The 24881-nt window shown below is 37.9% G+C and overlaps 1 long non-coding RNA gene across 1 annotated transcript in view; it reads left to right on the top strand.

Moving 5' to 3' along the window:
- LOC120322155 overlaps positions 1 to 23724 on the top strand; it is a 28548-nt gene extending 4824 nt beyond the window's left edge. The window contains exon 3 of the long non-coding RNA XR_005561950.1: positions 22069 to 23724. This is a non-coding gene — a long non-coding RNA (uncharacterized LOC120322155). The remainder of the gene's footprint in view (positions 1 to 22068) is intronic.
- The last annotated feature ends 1157 nt before the right edge of the window (positions 23725 to 24881 follow it).

Raw genomic sequence — 24881 nt, 5'->3', positions numbered from 1 at the left:
ACGTCGGCGCTTAATTATTCTGGTGTGTGGTGAACGAAAAAGGAACTTCAAAAATAAAAACAAGTTCAGCTTTTGGCTCTGTAAAATTAAAACTCGCGCAGAGGCGGAAGGCAGAGGCAAAACGTCGCCTGCTCTCAGTCCGGGGATTGGCTTGATATCTGAAACGTAGCTCCGCCCAGCTGTTTCCGCCTTTCGTTTTCGTCCGTTTTCTTGGGACCCACGTTTTTTTTCGCTGCCGCAGCCGCAACTCCTTCTCAATCGTGGCCCATCATGCTGCCATGTTATTTTTCGTTAGGTTTTCGTTTGCTTTCTTAGGCAATGTCTTTTTTCCTCTCCCCCGAAAAAGTGCTAGTGGAGTATGGAAACGAAAAAGAAAATTGGGAAGTCCAATTGAAGGGCGGTACAGTCGCCGAAAAGTATGCATTAAAAATTATGTTCACGAATGTGTTAATTTCTGACGACCGTTGCCTGTTTTCGGGTTTGGGGTGAGAAATCAGATGGCGTGGCATTAAAAAGTCTAAGCCTATGAGTATGCTAAAGTGAGCCTATTATTGAATTTCTGGAACGAGCATCGTTATTTCTAAACATATAAGGAACAAAATATAAATATTTTATAGCAAGTGATATTATCGAAGGGAGTTAAATGCACTACAAATTAGGATGGCAGTTCCCGAAATGTGTGGCAAAGGCAAAGCTACTCCAAAAATTATATTTTAAAATTTGTGTTTATGATTAGATAATTTTTCTAATGAGAAAAGAATGTTTTATCCAAATCCTTTCCTGATTGCTTCATCAAAACCCCACAAAGTCTGATATTAGCACGTTAGCCAAAACTTTTAATAGGGAATGAATTGGGAATAACACTTTATGTTTTTGACGTAGGGTATTATAATTCAAGACTTGGGTTCAAAGAAGGTTCGGATCGCTGCAAGAAGGGCATTTTCAACCTCTTTAAGTGTATTTATAGCTATGATTAGGATCATCTGATTCGAAATTGCCTTGTCGGTACGTTCCTTTCCTAGCTAGCTATTTAGACGTCTCCTTATAAAGACAAAACAGTTCGATTTAAGACTAAACCGGCTGGATTTAAGAACTATATACTTTCTAATCATTTATATAAAAAAAAGAAAATATATAATTTTTAAAGTAAGGAACTTTTTTTTCAACCGTTACATAATTATCAACGAATCTAGAGGTTAAATCCTCAATATAAAAAGTTTTGGGATCACATGACTTTGCAGCTGCTATAAATTTTGATGTTTTCGCTGTTATTCTTCCAAATTGGAATAAAATGGTATTAATCACAGCATTTTACCTAAAAGCTAATTACTTGGCACAGAACTCAAAATCTTAGTTAGTGCTCCTACACATCCAGTTTTTTTGCTCCTCAATCATTGCCTTAGATCTGCAAGGAATTTTTAAATGCGGCACACATTTTTTCAGGAGCCCTTGTAACCCTTCCTTCTCTACACACCGCACTGGCATGTTGTCTTTGCAAATCATAAAAACGATTGCGTCAGTGATTACTTTGGTCTTATAACCATCATCTATAATAAAAGTGAGATACGCTTTTATTATACCCGTTACTCGTAGAGTAAAAGGGTATACTAGATTCGTTGAAAAGTATGTAACAGGCAGAAGGAAGCGTTTCCGACTATATAAAGTATATATATTCTTGATCAGGATCAATAGCCGAGTCGATTTGGCCATGTCCGTCTGTCCGTCCGTCTGTCCGTCTGTCTGTCCGTATGAACGTCGAGATCTCAGGAACTACAAAAGCTAGAAAGTTGAGACTAAGCACACAGACTCCAGAGACATAGACGCAGCGCAAGTTTGTCGATTCATGTTGCCACGCCCACTCTAACGCCCACAAACCGCCCAAAACTGCGACGCCCACACTTTTGAAAAATGTTTTAATATTTTTTCATTTTTGTATTGGTATGGTAAATTTCTATCGATTTGCAAAAAAACTTTTTGCCACGCCCACTCTAACGCCCACAATTCGCCCAAAACTGCCACGCCCACACTTTTGAAAAATGTTTTAATATATTTTCATTTTTGTATTGGTCTTGAAAATTTCTATCGACTTGCAAAAAATCTTTTTGCCACGCCCACTCTTACTCCCACAAACCGCCTAAAGCTGCCACACCCACACTTTTGAAAAATGTTTTGATATTTTTTAATTTTTGTATTAGTCTTGTAAATTTCTATCTATTCGCCAAAAAACTTTTTGGCACGCCCACAAACCGCCCAAAGCTGCCACGCCCACACTTTTGAAAAATGTTTTGATATTTTTTCATTTTTGTATTAGTCTTGTAAATTTCTATCGTTTTGCAAAAAAACTTTTTGCCACGCCCACAAACCGCGCAAAGCTGCCACGCCCACATTTTTGAAAAATGTTTTGATATTTTTTCATTTTTGTATTGGTCTTGTAAATTTCTATCGATTTGCCAAAAAACTTTTTGCCACGCCCACTCTAACGCCCACAAACCGCCAAAAACTGTCAGTGCTGAAGACTCTCCTTCGCACTTCTTCTAGCTGAGTAACGGGTATCAGATAGTCGGGGAACTCGACTATAGCGTTCCCTCTTGTTTTTTAAATCTATCGTTTAGTGCCTTATGAAGATAACCGGACGAAGGAAAGTCAGAGTTGTACTATGGTAAAAAGAGCCATACCTAGATTACATTTAGAAATTCATTCGGAATATTTGAACGCTTACGATAAGAATATCCTCTTCAGAGGTCTGAGGAGAACAGATCCCCTAAACTCTTATCAGGCTCACGCAAAAAGTTATGCTACATAACATTAGTTCCTAATAGTTATTTTTGAAATTCGTTAATTTGGCAACTGACAAACTAGTAACTGGTTTCAAATTATAATGTCTGAATATCTAAGCTATCGGGTGAGAAAAACTACAGGCAATGGCTTGTTAACGTCATCCAGTTTGAATTTACCTATGTATGTATGGTACTTGTTGTTAATTTGTTCTTGTATGAGATTTGAAGTCTATCACAATGTAACTATTAAGCGCCTGAAATTAAATTTGCGTAATGCAATCCTGATCTAAGACCGTTTGTTAAGTTATATAGCAGGGCTATAAAATAATATGAACTTGCTTAATTTTTCTTAATACGTCCTGTAACTACAAAAAAGTATATGTGCGTCTGAATAAATGTAGGTATTTACGTGCACATAAGCTCACATTATATAGAAAATTATCCTGTATCTTATCTGCAAGGCTTGTGTTCATTTTTCCAAACTTCCTATGCCTTTTTTGTAGCCTGCTCGTGTACGTTTCTGCTTTTAGTCTCGCAATAAGTTGCTCCCTTTCGCTCTGCATAAATATAAAACGAAGGGGACACGGGCATGAGAATGGGCATAACTTCGCAGCGGATACAAGCGTCTTTGCACCCCTATCCCCAGTCTACAGCCCGATTGCGCATTCCCCACTCCCAGTCTTCAGATCTAACGCCTTTCTCTCGTCCAACCCCAAGCCATCCAAAACCATCCAAAACCATCCAAAACCATCCAAAACCTTACAAAACCATCCCCACCTATCCCATCCGCTCCCATCCGCACCACAGTTGTTTCGCCGCTTTCCTTTTGGCATTTGGAAACTTAAGCCGCCACTTGAGTGGGTTGTGTTTCATTAAAAAACAGCACCAGCAAGCGTTTTCGGTCTCTGCAGCATAAGTATAAGTCTCCGTATACGAAAGGAGGAATAGAGAAAAAGAGGAAACAAAGGGAAAGGACGAAAAAATCCTCCGCTGGTGGAGGAATTGAAGAAAGTAGCTTGAAAATATTCAACTAAAAAAGTAGCTATGGCATTTGGCGGTAACAAAAATGGAGGCAGCATGTGTGTGTGTAATGTATATCTGTGCGCAGATGCCTGTATGTAAAGCACCAAACCATTATCTCATACACCTCGTTCTATACGCGAAAATGTGGTTGCTGTGCGGATGTAAATGGGCCCCCAGTAGAAAATGAGCTGCAAAAAGGGTATGGTATGTGCATTACAAGCATTACTAGTAAATGCTGATAGGGAGTAACGGTTAAGGCAAGTGTCTCGACATTTGGATACGCCTACTAAACTGAAGGATGTGCAAGAGACAGTGATAGTGACAAGAATATGTATGCTCGATGGCGTTGAAAACGCTCCGTTTTACATGTTACATATTTTTCAGTTACAAATACTTTCCCTTTCCAAAGGACGAATACAAAAAAAGTATTTAAATTAACCATGAAACTACGGTACGCGCGGTACTACAGCTATAAATTATTTAATATAAATTATACAAGTTGGTTCACTGATCTACATGCCGACATGTACTTGCTCCGTTCCATCAAATTTCCAATCAGGCAATAAGAATGTTGCAATGTCTCGCCTTTAAGTATGTATGTATGTACACGTACCCATGTGTTTCTTTTCATTTCATCTGAGAACAGAAGAGAAGTTACAGTGCTTGTATATAAAGATACAGGGACTTCCCTTCCTCCCTTTTTCTTTTTAAAAAAGGGTGGTAGTTCGGTTGAATAATGAACGCTTTATCAATCCAAAAACAAGAGAGAACGCTATAGTCGAGTTCCCCGACTATCTGATACCCGTTACTCAGCTAGTGTAAGTGCGAAGGACAGTTTTTGGCGGTTTGTGGGCGTTAGAGTGGGCGTGGCCAAAAGTTTTTTGGCAAATAGATAGAAATTTACAAGACTAATACAAAAATGAAAAAATATCAAAACATTTTTCAAAAGTGTGGGCGTGGCAGCTTTGGGCGGTTTGTGGGCGTTAGAGTGGGTGTGGCAAAAAGTTTTTTTGCAAATAGATAGAAATTTACAAGACTAATACAAAAATGAAAAACTATCAAAGCATTTTTCAAAAGTGTGGGCGTGGCAGCTTTGGGCGGTTTGTGGGCGTTAGAGTGGGCGTGGCAAAAAGTTTTTTTGCAAATCGATAGAAATTTACAAGACCAATACAAAAATGAAAAAATATTAAAACATTTTTCAAAAGTGTGGGCGTGGCAGTTTTGGGCGGTTTGTGGGCGTTAGAGTGGGCGTGGCAGCATGATTCGACAAACTTGCGCTGCGTCTATGTCCCTGGAGTCTGCATTCCTAATCTCAACTTTCTAGCTTTTGTAGTTCCTGAGATCTCGACGTTCATACGGACGGACAGACGGACAGACGGACGGACAGACGGACATGGCCAAATCGACTCGGCTATTGATCCTGATCAAGAATATATATACTTTATATGGTCGGAAACGCTTCCTTCTGCCTGTTACATACTTTTCAACGAATCTAGTATACCCTTTTACTCTACGAGTAACGGGTATAATAACGAACTTGCAATCTTAACCTGTAGGATTATGAACCTAATAGTGTATTTTAATAACTACCTATCTTGTTTGATTCAATGTCTTCAAATTGTTCTTGATAACCTCGTGAAATGTGTATTTAGTAACTTTAGATCAGTATCCCCTTTTAAATACCATTTTAAGATAAGTATTAAGTAGTTTTGCGCATTTTAAAAGAAAGCCGCATCAATTTTTTACTTTATTTCCAATGCAATAATAGCTACAGGCACAGGGTAATAACATAAATTCCTATACATTTTACAGTACAATTGCCAGATATGTACATATGTATGTACCTCTTTTATTAGTGACCTTTAAATATTCCCCGTCTTTTGTCGAAATTTGCATAACAGAAAAATCCATAAAAATTCAAACATTTTATGGCCTACCCTGAATTGGGATAATCAAAATAACAAATAAATATATATCTTATGAAAACAAACTTTTTCTATTATTTGGGAACCAAATATGGAAGTTAAAGATTTAATGTCAAAGCGTTTTTTTATAAAATCAGTTCAATAAGCTAGCCATATTAATGTACATACTTTTATCGGTCAATGACACACTGGCAATAAAATTTTTATATGACTAATTATACCCGTTACTCGTAGAGTAAAAGGGTATACTAGATTCGTTGAAAAGTATGTAACAGGCAGAAGGAAGCGTATCCGACCATATAAAGTATATACATATATTCTTTATCAGGATCAACAGCCGAGTCAAAGCTACCACGCCCACACTTTTGAAAAATGTTTTGATATTTTTTTTATTTTTGTCTTAGTCTTGTAAATTTCTATCAATTATCCAAACAACTTTTTGCCACGCCCACTCTAACGCCCACAAACCGCCAAAACGCCACTGTCAGTGCTGAAGATTCTCCTTCGCACTTCCACTAGCTGAGTAATGGGTACAGATAGTCGGGAAACTCGACTATAGCGTTTCTCTTGTTTTGTAATGTGAATAACGACCTTTATTAGATTTACATTCATAGATGCGGTGAGCAATGTACCTCTGTCGCCCCCCTTTATAAACTAATGAGGCAAAGTCAAACATTGCCGTTCTATCAAAAGCACACATTGGTCACTAATTCATTTTTTACCAGAATGTATAGGTACATTGGCTTGCTGATAATTTCTGGGTAATGGATTTAAAGTTGGTGTATTGGGGAAATGGTGTTTATAGAAGTTACATCCACTCCACACCATTACTTCGTTTTGAAATGGTGATTTTCATTTCTTATGCACTTGCATAACATGAGTAATTAAAACCATATTCTCCATCCAAATTAAAATCTTATTGACCGCCGAACACTTTCAGCTTTGCTCAGAACTCTTCGTTTATCGTAAGAAGTAATTGCTTGTATATTTTCAGTTTTAATATTATTATACCCGTTACTCGTAGAGTAAAAGGGTATACTAGATTCGTTGAAAAGTATGTAACAGGCAGAAGGAAGGGTTTCCGACCATATAATATATTCTTGATCAGGACCAATAGTCGATATGACCATGTCCGTCTGTCCGTCTGTCCGTCCGTCCGTCCGTCTGACCGTCCGTCTGTCCGTCCGTATGAACGCTGTGATCTCAGGAACTACAAAAGCTAGAAAGTTGAGATTAAGCATACTCCAGAGACATAGACGCAGCGCAAGTTTGTCGATTCATGTTGCCACGCCCACTCTAACGCCCACAAACCGCCAAATACTGCCACGCCCACACTTTTGAAAAATGTTTTGATATTTTTTCAATTTTGTATTGGTCTTGTAAATTTCTATCGATTTGCCAAAAAACTTTTTGCCACGCCCACTCTAACGCCCACAAACCTTCAGTGTTGCAGACTCTCCTTCGCACTTTCACTAGCTGGGTAACGGGTATCAGATAGTCGGGGAACTCGACTATAACGTTCTCTCTTGTTGTCTCTGGAGTCTGCATGCTGAATCTCAACTTTCTAGCTTGAGATTCCGTCAAACATTGCCGTTAGTGACAGATGTCCGTCTGTCCGTATGAACGTCGAGATCTAAGGACATATAAAAGCTAAAAAGTTGAGATCAAGCATGCAGAGTCTAGAGACTTAGACGCAGCGCAAGTTTGTTGACCCATGTTGCCTCTCTAACGAACACAAACCGCCCAAAACTGCTTCTCACATACTTTTAAAAAAATGTGTTGATATTTTTTCATTATTAGTCTTGTACATTTCTACCGATTTGCCAAAAAAACTGTTAGGCCGCGTCCACCCTAACGCCCACAAACCGCCCAAAGGGTGACTCCCACTTTTTATACCCATTACTCGTAGAGTAAAAGGGTATACTAGATTCGTTGAAAAGTATGTAACAGGCAGAAAGAAGCGTTTGCGACCATATAAAGTATATATATTCTTGATCAGGATCTATAGCCGAGTCGATCTGGCCATGTCCGTCTGTCCGTCCGTCTGTCCGTCTGTCTGTCCGTATGAATGTCGAGATCTCAGGAACTACAAAAGCTAGAAAGTTGAGATTAGGCATACAGACTCCCAAGACATAGAAGCAGCGCAAGTTTGTCCATTCATATTGCCACGCCCACTCTAACGCCCACAAACCGCCCAAAACTGCCACGCACACACTTTTGAAAAATGTTTTGATATATTTTCATTTTTATATTGGTCTTTTAAATTTCTATCGATTTGCCAAAAAACTTTTTGGCACGCCCACAAACCGCCCAAAGCTGCCACGCCCACACTTTTGAAAAATGTTTTGATATTTTTTCATTTTTGTATTAGTCTTGTAAATTTCTATCGTTTTGCAAAAAAACTTTTTGCCACGCCCACCCTAACGCCCACAAATTGCCAAAAACTGACAGTGTTTAAGACTCTCCTTCGCACTTCCACCAGCTGAGTAACGGGTATCAGATAGTCGGGGAACTCGACTATAGCGTTCTCTCTTGTTTTTAATTGTTTTGATATTTTTTTACATTTTTGTTAGTCTTAAAATTTCTCTTGATTTGCCAAAAATCTTTTTACCATGCACTTTCTCCTTCGCACTTCCACCAGCTGAGTAACGGGTAGTTCAGATAGCCGGGGAACTCGACTAAAGCGTTCTCTCTTGTTTTTCAATTACTTATAAACGGAGTATAGGATTTGGATGCTTGAGGTGTGGTCCGATGCGAAATTGTACGGCTCGATACAGGGCTCCCTTTTTCGTTTCCACACATTCGGCCTTGGCTAGTTGATTTCGCCTAGTAAACATCGAGATCCGAGGAGCAGTACGACCTGGAAAGCTTGGATTACGCTGTGCAAATTTGTTAACATTTCGTTGTTGTTTGTTGATTTTATTATTTGCTGTCAATCCAACTGATATGCCACGTACAGTTAAACGGCGACAGCTTGCAAAACCCTGTAGGCAAATGGTAGATACTACTTGAAGGCAAACAAATTCATTTAGGCAACATCTAAAATAATTAATAAATTAACATTAACATTTAATGTAGCTGGCATAATAATTGGCACAACAATTGGTTCAAATATGTCTAATTTGCTTCGCATTTAAAATATTTGTGATTATTTTCTTATTTTATAATTAAACAACAAACATTTTGTAAAACTTAGCTTATCAAAACTTGCTCCCTCGAGAAAAGTCTTAAATGGTGTCAAATTCATTTTTTGGGTAAAAAGCTAAATTAAGTAAAAAAGCTTTTATTATATTTTGCTTATACTTTTACAAAATTGCTTTTATGTTTCAATCATAAGAATGGGGGTGAATAAGTTTGGTTGGTAGGTATGCATTTTTACAAGTTAAAAATGGCGACCTTCGCTATGAAAAAGTACTATATATGGGGTGGTTTTATATAGTACCGTTAAGTTGACGAGGAAATCACAATGGGTTTTAAAATTTTTAAACGTCCACCCCGGAATGTATATACATATATGAATTATAAGAAAATTTTAATAATCATATTAAAATCTATGGTCAGAAAGCAAATGTATAAATTAAGCACTCCCCAAACCAAAGCATTATATCTAATCTCTGTGGGGGGGAGGGGGGGGGGGGGGTTGTATAAACAGTGACATATACTATCGAAAACCGGCTTCCTATACGATAGAAAAAAAGGTATTGTTATTCTGCTACACTTGCAGAGGGAAAATCGATTATATTAGAATATGTAGATCTAATATTTACAGTAGATATATCAACAGTCAAGCCGACATACGCAAACTTTTCTTTCATTTTGAAAACATACTTTGACACCGGCCGGATAAGACACCTATGTATATAGGAATAACCCAAAAATAAGTGGGTTGCTTTTATTAATTATTAAAAAACTCCAGAGACATAGAACGCAGCGCAAGTTTGTTGACCCATGCTGCACCGCTCACTCTAACGCTCACAAACAGCCCAAAACTGTCAATCCCACGCTTTTGAAAAATGTTTTGATATTTATACTTGTTACTCGTAGAGTATAAGGGTATACTAGATTCGTTGAAAAAATGTAACAGGCAGAAGGAAGCGTTTCCGACCATATAAAGTATATATATTCTTGATCAGGATCAATAGCCGAGTCGATTTGGCCATGTCCGTATGTCCGCCCGTCTGTCTGTCCGTATGAACGTCGAGATCTCAGGAACTAGCGCAGCGCAAGTTTGTCGAATCATGTTGCCACGCCCACTCTAACGCCCACAAACCACCTAAAACTGCCACGCCCACACTTTTGAAAAATGTTTTGATATTTTTTAATTTTTGTATTGGTCTTTGAAATTTCTATCGGTTTGCCAAAAAACTTTTTTCCACGCCCACTCTAACGCCCACAAAACGCCGAAAACTGCCACGCCCACACTTTTAAAAATGTTGTCATATTTTTTCAAATTTTTGTTTTCCAAAAATCGTGTTTCCACGCCCACTCTAACGCCTACGAACCACTAAAAACTGTCAATGTTGAAATTTCTCCTTCGCACCTCCACCAGCTTCCGTTAGCTGAGTAACGGGTATCAGATAGTCGGGGAATGTTATACCCGTTACTCCTGCAGGTTTCCTTCTTGTTTTGATTAAAAATCAGTTCAATATCTGTAGAGCTTCGGCTTGTCGAAGCTAGCTTTCTTTCTTGTTTATTAGATTGGTCACAAGGCATTGCCAATGTGTGTGTAATCAAAGTAAAACAAGAGAGAACGCTATAGTCGAGTTCCCCGACTATCTGATACCCGTTACTCAGCTAGTGGAAGGGAGAAGGAGAGTCAACATTAATCGACAAACTTGCGCTGCTTCTATGTCCCTGGAGTTTGTATGCTTAATCTCAACTTTCTAGCTTTAGTAGTTCCTGAGATCTCGACGTTCATACGGACGTACAGACGGACAGACGGACGGACAGACGGACGGACAGACGGACATGGCCAGATCGACTCGGCTATTGATCCTGATCAAGAATATATATACTTTATATGGTCGGAAACGCTTCCTTCTGCCTGTTACATACTTTTCAACGAATCTAGTATACCCTTTTACTCTACGAGTAACGGGTATAATAAGACAGAAAGCTAAAGTTGACTGATCAGTATCAATTGATATGAAATTTATATACAAAAACGTTGTGGTAAAGGCCACAAATTATTTATTTCAACCAACAGACCAAAGGGGTAGACGCAGTGAAGGAAACAAGAAAGAAACCATAAATATATACATAAATATAAGTAAGATCTAATAGTGTGTTGAAAAACATAATGATCGCTTTAAGAGATCGAGGCAGAAATTCAAAATTAGAGATAATAGGATACAGTATATAATAGTAATAACATAATACTCAGTAGACGTTATGCAATTAAGAGATCTACAATAATTTAAAATCGGACGCAGTTTCTAGTGACTTTGCGTTGAACAGAGAAGTTTTGCCAACTAACAAAGTCGGGACTATCAACTTGACCACGATTATAATTACAAATAAGGCCTGTTCCAGGTATCATTCTACGGTTAGCTAGGAAAGGCAAGTTATATAATTTATAACAGGTGAACCATACTCAAAAATCGGTCTGACTAGCGAAATAAAAAGGTTTTAGTCATGTAGGGATCATCAATTTCCCTTTGTCCACCAGTTTATAAAACCAAGCACACCTTATTGACAATAGACGAAATATGATCTGAAAATTTAACTTTAAGGTCTAGAAGACCATGAAGATCATCAACCCGTGCTATTCTGTACAAAGAGTCATAATGTTACTCTTGGAGCCATTTAAGTTTAGTACGTTATCATACGTAATAATAAACTTTTGACATATTTTTTATATTAGAGAAAGGAAAACAGGAAACAAAGTGGCCCTACATCTCTCCTTCTGGAACTTGCATGCTTAGTCCAAACTTTCTCACTTTTTTTGGTTTCTGATGGGGATGCGATCATACGAATAGACGGATAATCGGACGGGCAGACTTTATAATTTACATACATACTTTTTAAAGAAACTAGTATACCATTTTACTCGAATCGCTCGATTTAATATTAAACAGTGAGTTCCCTACTGGCAGATGTCGCCTGAATCCATGAACGGGTCAAGCTGGTGTCCAGTTTCGTTCTTTTGAAAAAAATTATGCTAATAAGGTTCAAAAAGAGTCCATAAAATCTATAAAACTCTAGATTTTAATAAAATGAGAAAGGGTTGAAAAACACAGAAAAAGGGGCAACAGCTCTGGGAAATTTGGTCGACCTCTCGAGCCGGCTGCAAATTCATTTTTGTTGTGTCAGAATTCAGACTTTGCTTTCTATTTTGGCGAGTCCAGCTGGCAATGTCCAAAAACGGGTTTATTTTCCCAACAGTTGAATTATAAAAACCAGTTGGTTTTTTTTAGGTACAAGAATTACTTATCACTTGGATTTTTCTTGCATTCGAATTTACAATTCACTTCGGTGGTGGTCAACTGGTCAAGTAATTCATTGACTTGTCCTTTTTTAACTTCTCTTACGTAATGTTCTTCATCCTTCAACCCCAAAAATTTTCAAGTCGAAGGAGTTCGTCGTAAAATTATTTGGCATATCGAAAGAATATGGCAAGAAAACTAATACAATTTTAAGCACGTCGAGTTCCCCAAATCAGCCTTAACCCTGCAATGAATGAAACTCCCAAGTCTTTTTTCTATTAAGCCTGAAAGGACCGGATCCGATCCACATTATCGTATTGCTGCCATTGCAATTCCAATGCATTGGAATAAACGGAAAAAGAGGAGAAAAAAATGTTCCTTTTATTGTTTCTGACCAGTAAGTGTTTTAATTCGGTAAACACCAGGGGTTTAGCTATATACAATTATAATATAATATTACATATTTATTTATATTATAGTTTCATAGTTCTTACAAAAGTCGTTACGTCATAACGTGGACAGTGATTTTAAATGATAAATAAGATGGAAAGCAACAAAAGTGAAGAGTGAAGGGTAAATTGTCTACGCCTAAAAGTTGACTATTCTCTTGGTGTTATAATCATGAATTGAATTACAGGCGCCCTCTTTAGGAAATAAAAACCATTGTAGAAAGTGCACATGCCCCAATATCAAAGCGACATCTGTGATTTTTTTTTATGAAAGACGAGGTTAATCGGTTTCTTATTTGAGAAGGCATTTTATTTGAAGACTATGAATCGCCAAAATTGATTAAAAGGAAAAGGCACAAAACAATTCATTTACTTCTGACCTTTTTGAGTGTGTTAAATAAATCCGATTTACTTTTAGAGGGCTGTGAAAAAAAACGTTTCGGGAAATGAGTTATAAGGGAAATTAGTAGACGAAATTCGGCACTCAATTCGGTGGTGGGGCTCAAGAGAAGTAATTGCCGCGATTTTCCGACTTTTAAATGTCTGGTTGACTTTTTCAGCATTTTTAATGCATTCCCATTGGTCAATTACTGACATGGGACCGACAGAGTGAACCACTCCCTTTACCATGCCAGTTAAACAAACACATTATGTTGTTGGACAAATATTGTGCGCCGCACCAGCCACGACTGCTGGCCTGTCCACTGGCTCAGGAGTGCCGCAATTCACATTAATTAACATGCGGCCATGGGCAGAGAAAATAGAGATGAGACGGGGAGACATGCTGCAGGTAAGGGTACGCGAAAGGTCGGTACGGAAAAAAACACTGAAAAGGGATTCGAAAAAAATGCTGCTGTGAATAGGGATATCCTGTTGCTTCAGCTGCCACTTAAAATCGCAAGTGTGAAAATGTTTTGGCACAAAAAACTCGTTGCTGGGCTCCATAGACAAACCACTGCTCGCGTTTGCGTTTTACTGCCGAACAAGTAACGCACCTCTGCCCCAACCACATTTTCGATGGGCCTTGTTACGAGTTTTTTGAGCACACCGAATAATTGGACGCGGTTTCGCCCATGTATGCGAAGCCGATTATATAAGTGCCTGTTATTCAATTTGTGTTGGCAAAGATTTCATTAGACTTTTCCACCTAGGGACTAATAGATCGGCTAAAAAAAATGCTATTAATTGCAATAAATTTGTTTATTTGAGTAGTAGAACGCCGAATGGGTTAACTTTATCTGAATGACTTTGGAGCTGCAAGAAGTATTGAAGCAAGTTGTAGCATTATTTATCTCAATTCCTGTTTGTGCTTGGAGTTCTAACTTTTCCGAAATCTCCATTATCGTATATAAGTTTAATTTAATTTGAGCCATTAAATATGCAAAGATGCTATTCAGATAAGAACTACCTATATAACTTTTTAATACTTTAGATCATCAAGCTGACGGTAAAATGCATTTAACATAGAACGCGATTTTTAAAAATTTACAGAATGCAGAATACGTCGCTGGTGAACATAATTCATTTGGAATTAAGACTAAAGTTTCCCTGATTGCTGTACAGTTAGATATTAAAAGATAAGAAGAAATAACTCTTTTCCAACCTGTCAGGAAGCTTCTGAATAAATTAACTACAATATAATTTCCACGATACAATTTCGCCCAACTTAACATATCACAAATTTTTGTAGAAAAATGCTTAGTATACATATATACACTAGAATAATATAAGTAGTTATTTGACTTTCCAGACTACGCTGAAAATTACTCGATTAAAATTTAAAAAAAAAATAATTGCGTGCGTTTTGAACACTAATGACGACTTCTAACTTATCCTAAATTGGCAAGTTTATTATACCATAATTGGGGTCAGAATTGTACTCTGCTTTAGACGCGTTAATACTCGAAAGTCCGTGCTTGAACATAGCAAAAACAATTTTAACGAAAGATATGGGAAGGGATTCAAAATAAAAACGGTAGAACCGTTTTGAAAAAACAGGAACCCCATCTCCATTACCATATCCCTGGAAGGGTATTTATTGAGCCATCCGCCTGTTGATTCACCCGCTGCTCCTGGTTATAACCTTTGCGAGCACCCAGCCGAATTTCCTTTCACTTTTTTCACATTGGATCTGATACTAGGTTGAGGCACCTCCATGGGAAAGTCCTCTTCTCCTCTCATGGAAAAAGGTGTTGGCTTCGCAAGCTTGGTAGGCTTTCACAGGAAATTTTACTCCCATATACGGTCCATAAGCATCAGTGCCAAACGGCCTGCACAGAAGTCAACTGTCTTTATCCATGCTTACTTTGTGCTACATTTGTGATCAAATTAGTTAGAAATGCAAAAAACTTGGCTTAAGTATCCAAGTCATCGGCAGCTTTGCATTCTCCTCGACGCTTCCAAAGAAAACGAAACAGCTGAAATGAATTTTCGGGATGTCGATGGGTAGAGATGGGAATACCCAATACGAAATCCCGCCTGCACTTTTAATCCATTTTTAAGCAAGTGGCACTCCATTGGTTTTAGCGTGAGAGTGACTGTGAAAACAATGTTGACCTGCTAATGCGTAAATGCTGTTACGTTTAACCAAAGAAGTGCACAATTCAAAATGTATAAAATTATTAAAGAAATCCTTATATATATATATGTATAACCTTTTGAGTTTTAAGATGACTTTTACGTCTTCTTTTTTGATGTGATGTTTTCTTTCAGAGAAGATAATCTTTATAAATTCATTTACAACTTAATTTCCACTCACAACTAGATAGATCAAGCACGACGCTACTTCACTTACATTTCACTATTATTTTACAGCCCAAGTCAGAACAACAGCATTGGTACAGAAAATCAAGATACATATATCTATATATAAGATATTAGTGTTAAGGATGAAAAATTTCCTAGATACACATATACACGTGAAGCAGCTTTGTTAATTAGCGCCAATAACAGAAAATCTGCACGAAGTATCTATGCAGTATACCCATAGGAAGTCATAGCAAAGCGGGTTGTCAAAAAATTTGAATGTCGAACAAAATTCGATTCTTACCATTAATGAAATGGCTATAGACCGATCCGACCCATTTGCATTTACTACCTGCAACCGGAAAGAGTGTTAGGACTGACACCCAGTAAGCTTTAAACTGAGAACCAAGTTTGAGTGGAACGGGCAGATCCACAAAAACTTGTTTGCCGGTCTAAAAAAAGAAAATGGCACCCACGACCGGGTGTGATATCACATACAAATTCAAATAAAAGTATATTCTGCATTTTTTGATCTACACTGCGGAAAAAACATTTTGACATAAATACGTACTTTAAAAAATATTATTTTAAATTATCCCAAAAGTAAGTGTATGAATACCAAACTAAAATTATTAATTTTAAAGTGCACGTTACTTACTACTTACTGAAGGGTCAAAATAAATTTGAGTATATCTACCAACCGCTAGGTGTCTCTGCTTTTTCACTTTGGTTAAAAAATCGAGGACTCTTTAGTTTCTTTTTAAGAGGCAGCGCTCTTATATCGGCGTTTTCTCCTGTTTTACAACATTACGCGTAGTGACGGCGTTATAGTATGTATGTATATAGGAAGAATTTATTATACTCTGTGGTAGTTCGATCATAGCCATCCACAAGTAAGTAAAACACTAACTTTGGGCTTAACTCTTCGAAAATGTTTACGGTTTGATTTGAGGTCTGATCTGTTATAGTTCATTCAACCAGACTTGCGCTATTTTCTTCTAGTTGTGCGATGCTGCTTTTCCAAGCATATTTTTGTGCCCTGGGAACCATTTTTATTGTGTTAAAGATTTCAATGACTAATTAAAAAATTCAGCTCGTAAATCTTTAGAAAATTTAGCATTCGTATGTTGCTGAGAAACTTATGCTATATCTGAGTCTTAAACAAGAGAGAACGCTATAGTCGAGTTCCCCGACTATCTGATACCCGTTACTCAGCTAGTGGAAGGGAAAAGGAGAGTCTTAAACACAGTTTTTTCCGGTTTGTAGGCGTTATAGTGGACGTGGCAGAAAGTTTTTTGGCAAATCGATAGAAGTTTACAAGACCAATACAAAAATGAAAAAATATCAAAACATTTTTCAAAAGTGTGGGCGTAGCAGCTTTGGGCGGTTTGTGGGCGTTAGAGTGGGCGTGGCAAAAAGTTTTTTGGCAAATCGATAGAAATTTACAAGACCAATACAAAAATGAAAAAATATCAAAACATTTTTTAAAAGTGTGGGCGTGGCAGTTTTAGGCGGTTTGTGGGTGTTAGAGTGGGCGTGGCAACATGAATCGACAAACTTGCGCTGCGTCTATGTCCCTGGAGTCTGTATACTCAATCTCAACTTTCTAGCTTTTGTAGTTCCTGAGATCTCGACGTTCATACGGACAGACGGACAGACGGACAGACAGACGGACGGACAGACGGACATGGCCAGATCGACTCGGCTACTGATCCTGATCAAGAATATATATACTTTATATGGTCGGAAACGCTTCCTTCTGCCTGTTACATACTTTTCAACGAATCTAGTATACCCTTTTACTCTACGAGTAACGGGTATAAAAATATTAAAATTTTTTATGGATGCTTCCCCAACTTAAATTGTCTAAATACAACAGTTGAAGAGGCATGGCCAATATGTATATATTTTTAAGAACGCTATAGTCGTGTTTCCCGACTATGTGATACTTGTTACTCAGCTAGTGGAGGAAAAATTTTAACGCTGACAGCTTTTTTTTGCTTTTTAGTTAGTGTGGGCGTGGAAAAAAGATTTTTGGCAAATCGAGAGAAAGTTAGAAGATAAACAAAAATGTAAATAAATATCAAGACATTTTTTAAAAATGTGGGCATGGCTGTTTGTGGGCGTTAGGGTGGGCGTGGCAAAACGTTTTTTGGCAAATCAATAAAAATGTACAATACTAATAAAAGTATATGGTCGGAAACGCATCCTTCTGCGTGTTACATACGAACGAATCTATTATACCCTTTTACTCTACGAGTAACGGGTATAAAAACACTTACAGATTTTAAATGAATGAGTTGCCATGCTCTTGTACAATCTTTCCAGACATGTGAACGCTAAAGTGTGCTTTGTAATACATCTGATTCCTTAATCTAGCTCTTAAAGATAGTCGAGATCTCAGGAACTATAAAAGCTAGAAAGCTGAGATTAGGCATGCAGACTCCTAAGACGTAGACGCAGCGCAAGTTTATTGTTCCCACGCCGACACTTTTGCAAAATGTTTTGATATTTTTTTTACATATTTATTAGTCTTCTAAATTTTGCTTGATTTGCCAAACAACCTTTTCTAACTAAAAAACTAAAACAAACTGTTGAAATTTCACTAGCTGAGTAACAAGTATTAGATAGTCGGAAAACTCGCCTATCGCGTCCTCTCTTGTTTGTACCTCCGGTACTAAAAAGAGATGGTAAATCGAATCTTCAGGTGAATCTAGATCTAGGACTTTTTAAGTTCTTCAGTAAAAGGAAAAATGTAAAAGGTTGAAGAAAAATTCAAAAACTTAAACAGACAAAAATTAATTTAAACATAAATTAAAATAGGGATTTTCAAGGAACTGAGTCTATATTCTTTTTATACCAATAGTATAGTAACCACCGAAAACTGTCACGCCCTTTAGAATATATAGTCGAGGAAATCGACTATAGCGTTCTCCCTTGTTTGGAACTGAACTACGTCTTCCATGGTGTAGGTTTCCTAAAGCAATAAAAGTGGTACGTATTCGAAACATGCACATGGCTCGTCCCTTCCCACATCAATTTTTCTGTTGATTTTTCTGCTCTTCGCTGAAATTAAATTTTAAATTGTTTTCAGCAGGCCCAGAACTGGGCCGCGTCCGGTTTAATATTATCAGAGTGTTACCAACCCCATTCCCCAGCCCGAATGCGGCTTTTTCTCCTCTCCCAGTAAAAGGCCGGTCGACAATCACAAGTTTTGTCAGTGGCAGCATCGTCTTAGGCTTATTCTCCCCTCAATTACATTTTATTTGCGCGGAGCTGTCTCCCTACCCCGTTCAAACTCCACACCACTTTGCTCAACTCAACTCAGCTCAACTCAAACTTGGAGAAAGGGGGTTCCATTGCCATGGCATTGCTATCGTCATCCATCAAGGCGGCCTTGGCAGCCCTCGCTTGCTTTTCTTGCGGGAGGAAGCGCGCCATGCCAACATTTATTCAAAACAGAAAGTATAAAAAATAAAGAAAAAGAAAGAATATAAAACAGAAACAACAAAAAGGGCAACTACAACTAACGATGACTTGGATCTCGTGAACAGAAAGGGTAGTCGGCTAGCCGGGCGGTCGGTTCACCGGACGGTGGGTGGGTGCGTATAGATTTTTTGGATGGTGTGTTCTGCGGATGGGTGGTGGGCAGTTGGATGGTTGCGTAAAGGGGCTGCTTCTACTATACCAGTAAAACAAAATGGCAGTGTGACTGTGTCAAGATTTTATATTTTTTATGAAGTCTTCGTAAACGTTTTTTATATTTTAACGAAGCTATATTTTTAGCTAGTTTTTAATACAATACGATAACCCGGTTATTTATTATAGAGAATTTCAGTAGTCCCTGTGGCCCAGTTACCAAGTTGAACTAAGACCGCAAAGGTTATGAATTCGAATGGATATGGCTGGAATAGGACAATTTATAGTTTTTTTTGGACCACGACTTTAAGTTTTTGTCAAATAAGCTATGAAACACCAGCGGGTTTTGGGTTTAATCAAAAGGTGCAAAATTCAAAATAAATTTGAACGTAGAATATGTAAATGATTCAAGCCCGAGGGATGCAAAGCTGTGGGCAAATCAGTGTCCGAATATCAACCCTTTAACACGTCGCGGTCTTGCGTTTGCCTGACCCATCTACCTACATATGTCTGTCAGAGTGATTACTTTTCCTTTGTCCCGTACAGCGCGTTCTGACCCTTTTGCAGCTAGCTGTCCGCTTTATGCATAAATTACTGAGAATCAGCGACCCTAGGCGCAAACGGGACACCACTGAACCACTGACACTGATCACTGATACCGGTACTGGTACCGTTACGCACTGGAGCCGCGTTCGCACCGGCGCCGGTGCCATCTGGTTCTTTGTCCCCTTGAAACTTAAATGAGGAACTGGACCGGATTGGGGCTGGGTGACCTGACCCTTCAGGGGTTGATACTGCTGCCAATTGGCTGCGCTTGCGCCTGCGTGACCTTACACATGTGTGTATCTGTGCTTGCGTACACGTAGAAAAATCCTTTCCAGGGTTAGAAAATCCAGACTGATTCGATCTGCAAGCCTTTTTTATACAGTACAAATTTTATTCCCAAAAATCTTCAAAATTTAATTTTGAAAGTTTCTACAGTATATTTAAATGATGAATGAATACCTGCGGTGGTTGCCTGATTGCATCTGCCCCTATACGACCATGTCTTGGGGGATAATAGTCAAACGCAAACCACCGATGAAGCACTTATAGTCGGAATGAATAAAGATTAGAGTGTGCTTTGGTACAGAAGCAACCTTGAAGACACCAGAAGACTGACGGATATATTTATATTTAAATCCACAAAATGTATTATGAAAGTTTATCCCAATTTTTCTCCAGCACATTTTTTATTCACATTAAAGCTGCGGAAACAGCTGTGCACTTGCAGATGGACGTATACGAACTCGATTTATTGATACAGGTCACTTTACAATGTGTATGTGCCTTGCTCCACTCATATTTCTTTCATTTCTTCGATCCTTTCCGTGGGCCAGTATTCCACCATCTGCTTTTGACCGCAAATAATGATCGCGATTGCTGGCGTCGTGGCCGCCATATAGTTTTTATAGTTAATACACAGTGTCGGAGTATGCTAAAAATATTTCTGTTGTGGGCCTTTTGGTTCCCTTTACTTGCGCTGTGCTCGCAAAGAGTACAATTATGTCGGACAATTGGGATGACAAGTTCAGAAAGGTAAAGGTCGTACAACTGTGAACGCGATTGCAACTACTTGTTTATTTGACCAAATTACATTTAATAGTCTTGTAAATTTCTATCGATTTGCCAAAAATTCATTGTTGAAATTTCTCCTTTGCACTTCCAATAATAAAGCCTAAGCTAAACCTAACTAAACATTAAACTAAATAGCATTGCTTACACTGTAAGCTTCTTCTCAAGATAATCTTTTGAAATACAATTATCTATTCTGATGTTTTTAAATACATATTAAAGTTTTAATTTGCTACTACGAACATGTTTTTATGACGGAACATATATACAATTTAATATCAATGCGATAGTATAGTACGTAACTATTACTAAAGCATATATTTAGAAATCTCCACACAGAATATATATATTTACATAAAAGGATGCCATTTACTTTGTACTTAAATGTTATATGTGCACCTAGAATAGTAGTTTATACTCCTGTACATGTTCCCTTGGATGTCATCCTTTCCGAATACATAATTTTGCGTACGACACAAATTTCATTTAGCAAAGATACTAATTATATATATACGTATATGTACATATACTAGATACTTATCTCAATAATCGATTTCAGCAGCAAATTGTTTTATTGTTATTGGAAAATAATTATTTTAGTAGTTGGCAGAGCAGTTTTATAAAAAACAAATAAAATTGTTTCAGGACTCTAAAACGAAGTATTCATACAGAAATACAGACAAACAAAGTTTTCGATTTCTCTTAAAAATTATTTAGCAAAAGAAGTCATACATATTAATCAAAATTAAAAAATACATCATATTTTGAGCCCTAGGAGGATTGATTATATAATAAAATCATTCAATTAAAATAATTCATTTTTATTATTTTAAACGCAACATGAATTTACTTTCAATAACTTATTCAAAAATAAAGTAGATAAAGGCGGTTCACCTGTAAATTATTAAACAAGCCACACTTGTCACATAGCAAACAAAAAACCTCCCGCAAATGAGAATGTATTTACATATATAGTCGCCATACATTATATAAGCGACTACAATGTTTGTATAATACCGTATACATTTACATATAAGTAGGTGCATATATGCACACCAACTAACGCAGATGCGGAGCTGCATTCTTTGTACTTAGCAATTATTTATGCAAAAACATATATCATTTACGCATTGCACGGCTGCTGGCAGCGGGGTACCGTCCCAATGCATGATACATAATCGGATCGTCCCGATACGATTACATACATATATCAGAAAATAAAGAAATTGATGTACAGGAATTTTCATTGCCATGCCTTAAAAACTGATGTTGGAGAAAAACTAGGCGGGAGAATCGTACTGCAATTTGTAAGCAGGGATAAACTTATTGTTGCGTACTGTTGGCTCTACATTCTAATACATATTTCAAAATGTGAGCGTGAGCTTTATTGATTTCAGGAGAAGATTTTGTCTAAGCACATTCTTTGTTCGATAATGACCAGTTTTCTACAGATTGCAATAACTTTTTTCAGCATTCGAGCCACGGATATATAATTTTCATAAAATGTTGCCATCCCAAGCACACGGCTTCACAACACCAACGATTAGAATGCTAATTTCTGAACTTCGTGTTCTATTAATGCCTTGTCATACTTCGAATGCCGGTCATAAGCAGACAGACAGACAATGGATCAATTGATTTGGATGGATATTTTGTCAGCTTGATCAGTGAATGGAGATTTCGTTTAATCGATTGCAAAAGATTTAAGGGGACTAGTGCACATTTTCATAACCTATAATATTTATACTCAAATTAGTTTTTAAGTTAGTTTGTTAAGAAAATTCAAATCAAGGTTTTTCTTCCCACTTTTGATTGAAAATTTAAAATGTAAGAAATTCCAGGACAATAAATTGTTAAAAAAAAAAATTCAGTTGAAAAGCGCATAAATGCTAGACACTGAAAAATTATAATATTATATCATAAGCTTTTGTGACTAAAATAAATTTTAAGGGAATATAAAGCACAATAAATAAATAAATAACCTATAATGTGTGTGCCTTCTCTTGTCGTGTTCAAATAACTGAATTTAATAACATACGCATCTATATTTGTAACTTATACACATGTAAGCCCATATAGGCACCGGTACATAGACAAAAAGAGAAATGGGAAGGATGCGCGCAATATGAATATGCTTATTAATTTATAAGTATTAATTCGTGCAGGCTCGCCACATAGTTGAACTGCAACATTATGACCGTTAGCACACAAATACCGAACCCGCACCAATTCTGAGTTTACCATACATGTGCAATCAAACACACACTCAAACTACACACACATCCATATGCATAAGTGCTTTTGGTACACTTCGTATACAGTTTCTAAAGTAAAGCGCTGGGCTTTTTTATGTACATAATTAGAGGTTGGAATCTAAATCTGAATGGCTATGTATTGTTTTACATAGGCATGCATTGTGTTATCCCCCTACGAAGAGTGTGCGGAAAATCAGAAATTGTGTTCATAACCCTCAGTTTGAGACCGCTTCTTTTATTAAGGGCGACTGTACTTAGTTAGACTATGACGATTTGAGGCAAAGGAAGAAAAGTAGTGGTAGTGGTGGTCGGATCGTCCCTTTATCTCTTTTGCATTGCACTTCTAGACGAACTAGCCCTGATTATTATAGTTGCTTGACAGTAAGGAAGAGGAAGCTAAAACTTCTTTCCAGTTAAAGACAATACACAATAGTACCATTTGGACAGTTTGAGGCTTGAGACCAGGTTTGAGGTGCGTGATTGAGCCAACCTAGCAATACGTTTTCTGAGCACAAGTCGTCTCCTTTAAGAATTGAGTCATGTGAGTTTGGACATTTAGTATGCTTGGCTTGTCCTTGTATTTAGCTGTGAGCCAACTGAGTATTTCGTAAATTTTTGTTGTATCCTGAGACTTATGTACATATGTAGATATATGTGTAGCTGTCGACTGATATAAACCTCAGATTATTTACATATGCACATTGACTACGTGTAGTGAATCTGGACCGATATAATTTCGATATCAGAACCAAAAATAAGCAAAAGCAAAGCAGCTTATTTTTGATATGATCTCGCTTAACTATTTTTGTAACTTAACTAATCTTTTTTTAACTTTAACTTTCCTATAAAGCACGCGTTCATTCTAGAAAAATATATTCTAGTTTGCATAAGAACATAAATATATACACCCGAGGTTTCCACTTTTCTTTCCATTCTGTAGAGCTTTTTGAAGGGGCATATATATATATATATATATATGCATGTATATATGTACATACATACATATAATATTAAAGAAAATCGATAGGGGTCGATTTCCACAGACCAAAATCGATTGATGTGGCAGCTAACGGTACCTAAATATATACATATGTACGTGCTGCAGCATTCACGGCCATACTTGCGTTTTGAAAAGTTAAGGTTCGATAGTGTTTGCCGGCTGTCTATGTGTTTTGCGAGCCGCCCACTTAAACGTGTGCGTGTTTGTACATAAGGACTTCACATAAGCATTAAAATGCATATGGCCGCACCGTGACGAGGACCAGACCGAATGCAGCCAGATCGCACACACATGCACAAGTGCAGCGCACAACTCGAGCTAGACAGAAACAGTTGGCAGTCCGGCGGTGAAAGGGAGATGGCAGGACGTGAACGGGAACAGGATCTGGGAGGGGCAGGAGCTGGAACACTGGCAGTAGCAGGGAGGTGCCAGAGAGGCCTTGAAGTAGACATTAAATCATGCATTCCACCGGCCAGGACGGACTCTGCTGTGGTTGCAGCAATACAGCAGGGAGAAGGGCGGTTCGCTGGGTGGTTGCAGTGGTCATCACGCTGCACCGCCGCCATATAAGGGATGTTACTGCGGAAGTGCAGCGCTGACGGGAGTCGACGACCATCGCCGAGTGCAACAGCCCACTCCACCTGTCTGTGTGAGAGTTATCAGTTGGCGCGGGCGGCGTAAGGGATGATGCAACGAAAACGCATCAGAATAGCGGCATGGGCCAGACATATACGTTGTACACTTTACACATGTGCGGTGGGCATCAACAGCATGCAGCTTAATGCACCCGAAAAAACTCGGAGACTTGAAAGCCATATCTTGTACCTTAGTCGAAGATGCGAACGGGCAGGCATACAAGCTGTAATCGAGCAGCAATATGAATAGCAATAGCCCTAAGACAGCATATCCGGAATCGGAAATAAGTCGAACATGTTTATGTTGAGTTGGCTATCCCACAGATTTATAAATATAGGAGAAATTATTTGTATAAACCAAACTATGCGTTCCTCCTTTGAAAGTTTCTCAACG

The sequence above is a fragment of the Drosophila yakuba genome, chromosome 4 (genome assembly GCF_016746365.2).
Source record: "Drosophila yakuba strain Tai18E2 chromosome 4, Prin_Dyak_Tai18E2_2.1, whole genome shotgun sequence".
Taxonomy (NCBI): domain Eukaryota; kingdom Metazoa; phylum Arthropoda; class Insecta; order Diptera; family Drosophilidae; genus Drosophila; species Drosophila yakuba.
The sequence above is the reverse complement of the archived record's forward strand: the minus strand, read 5'-3'. Positions and strand labels throughout refer to the sequence as shown.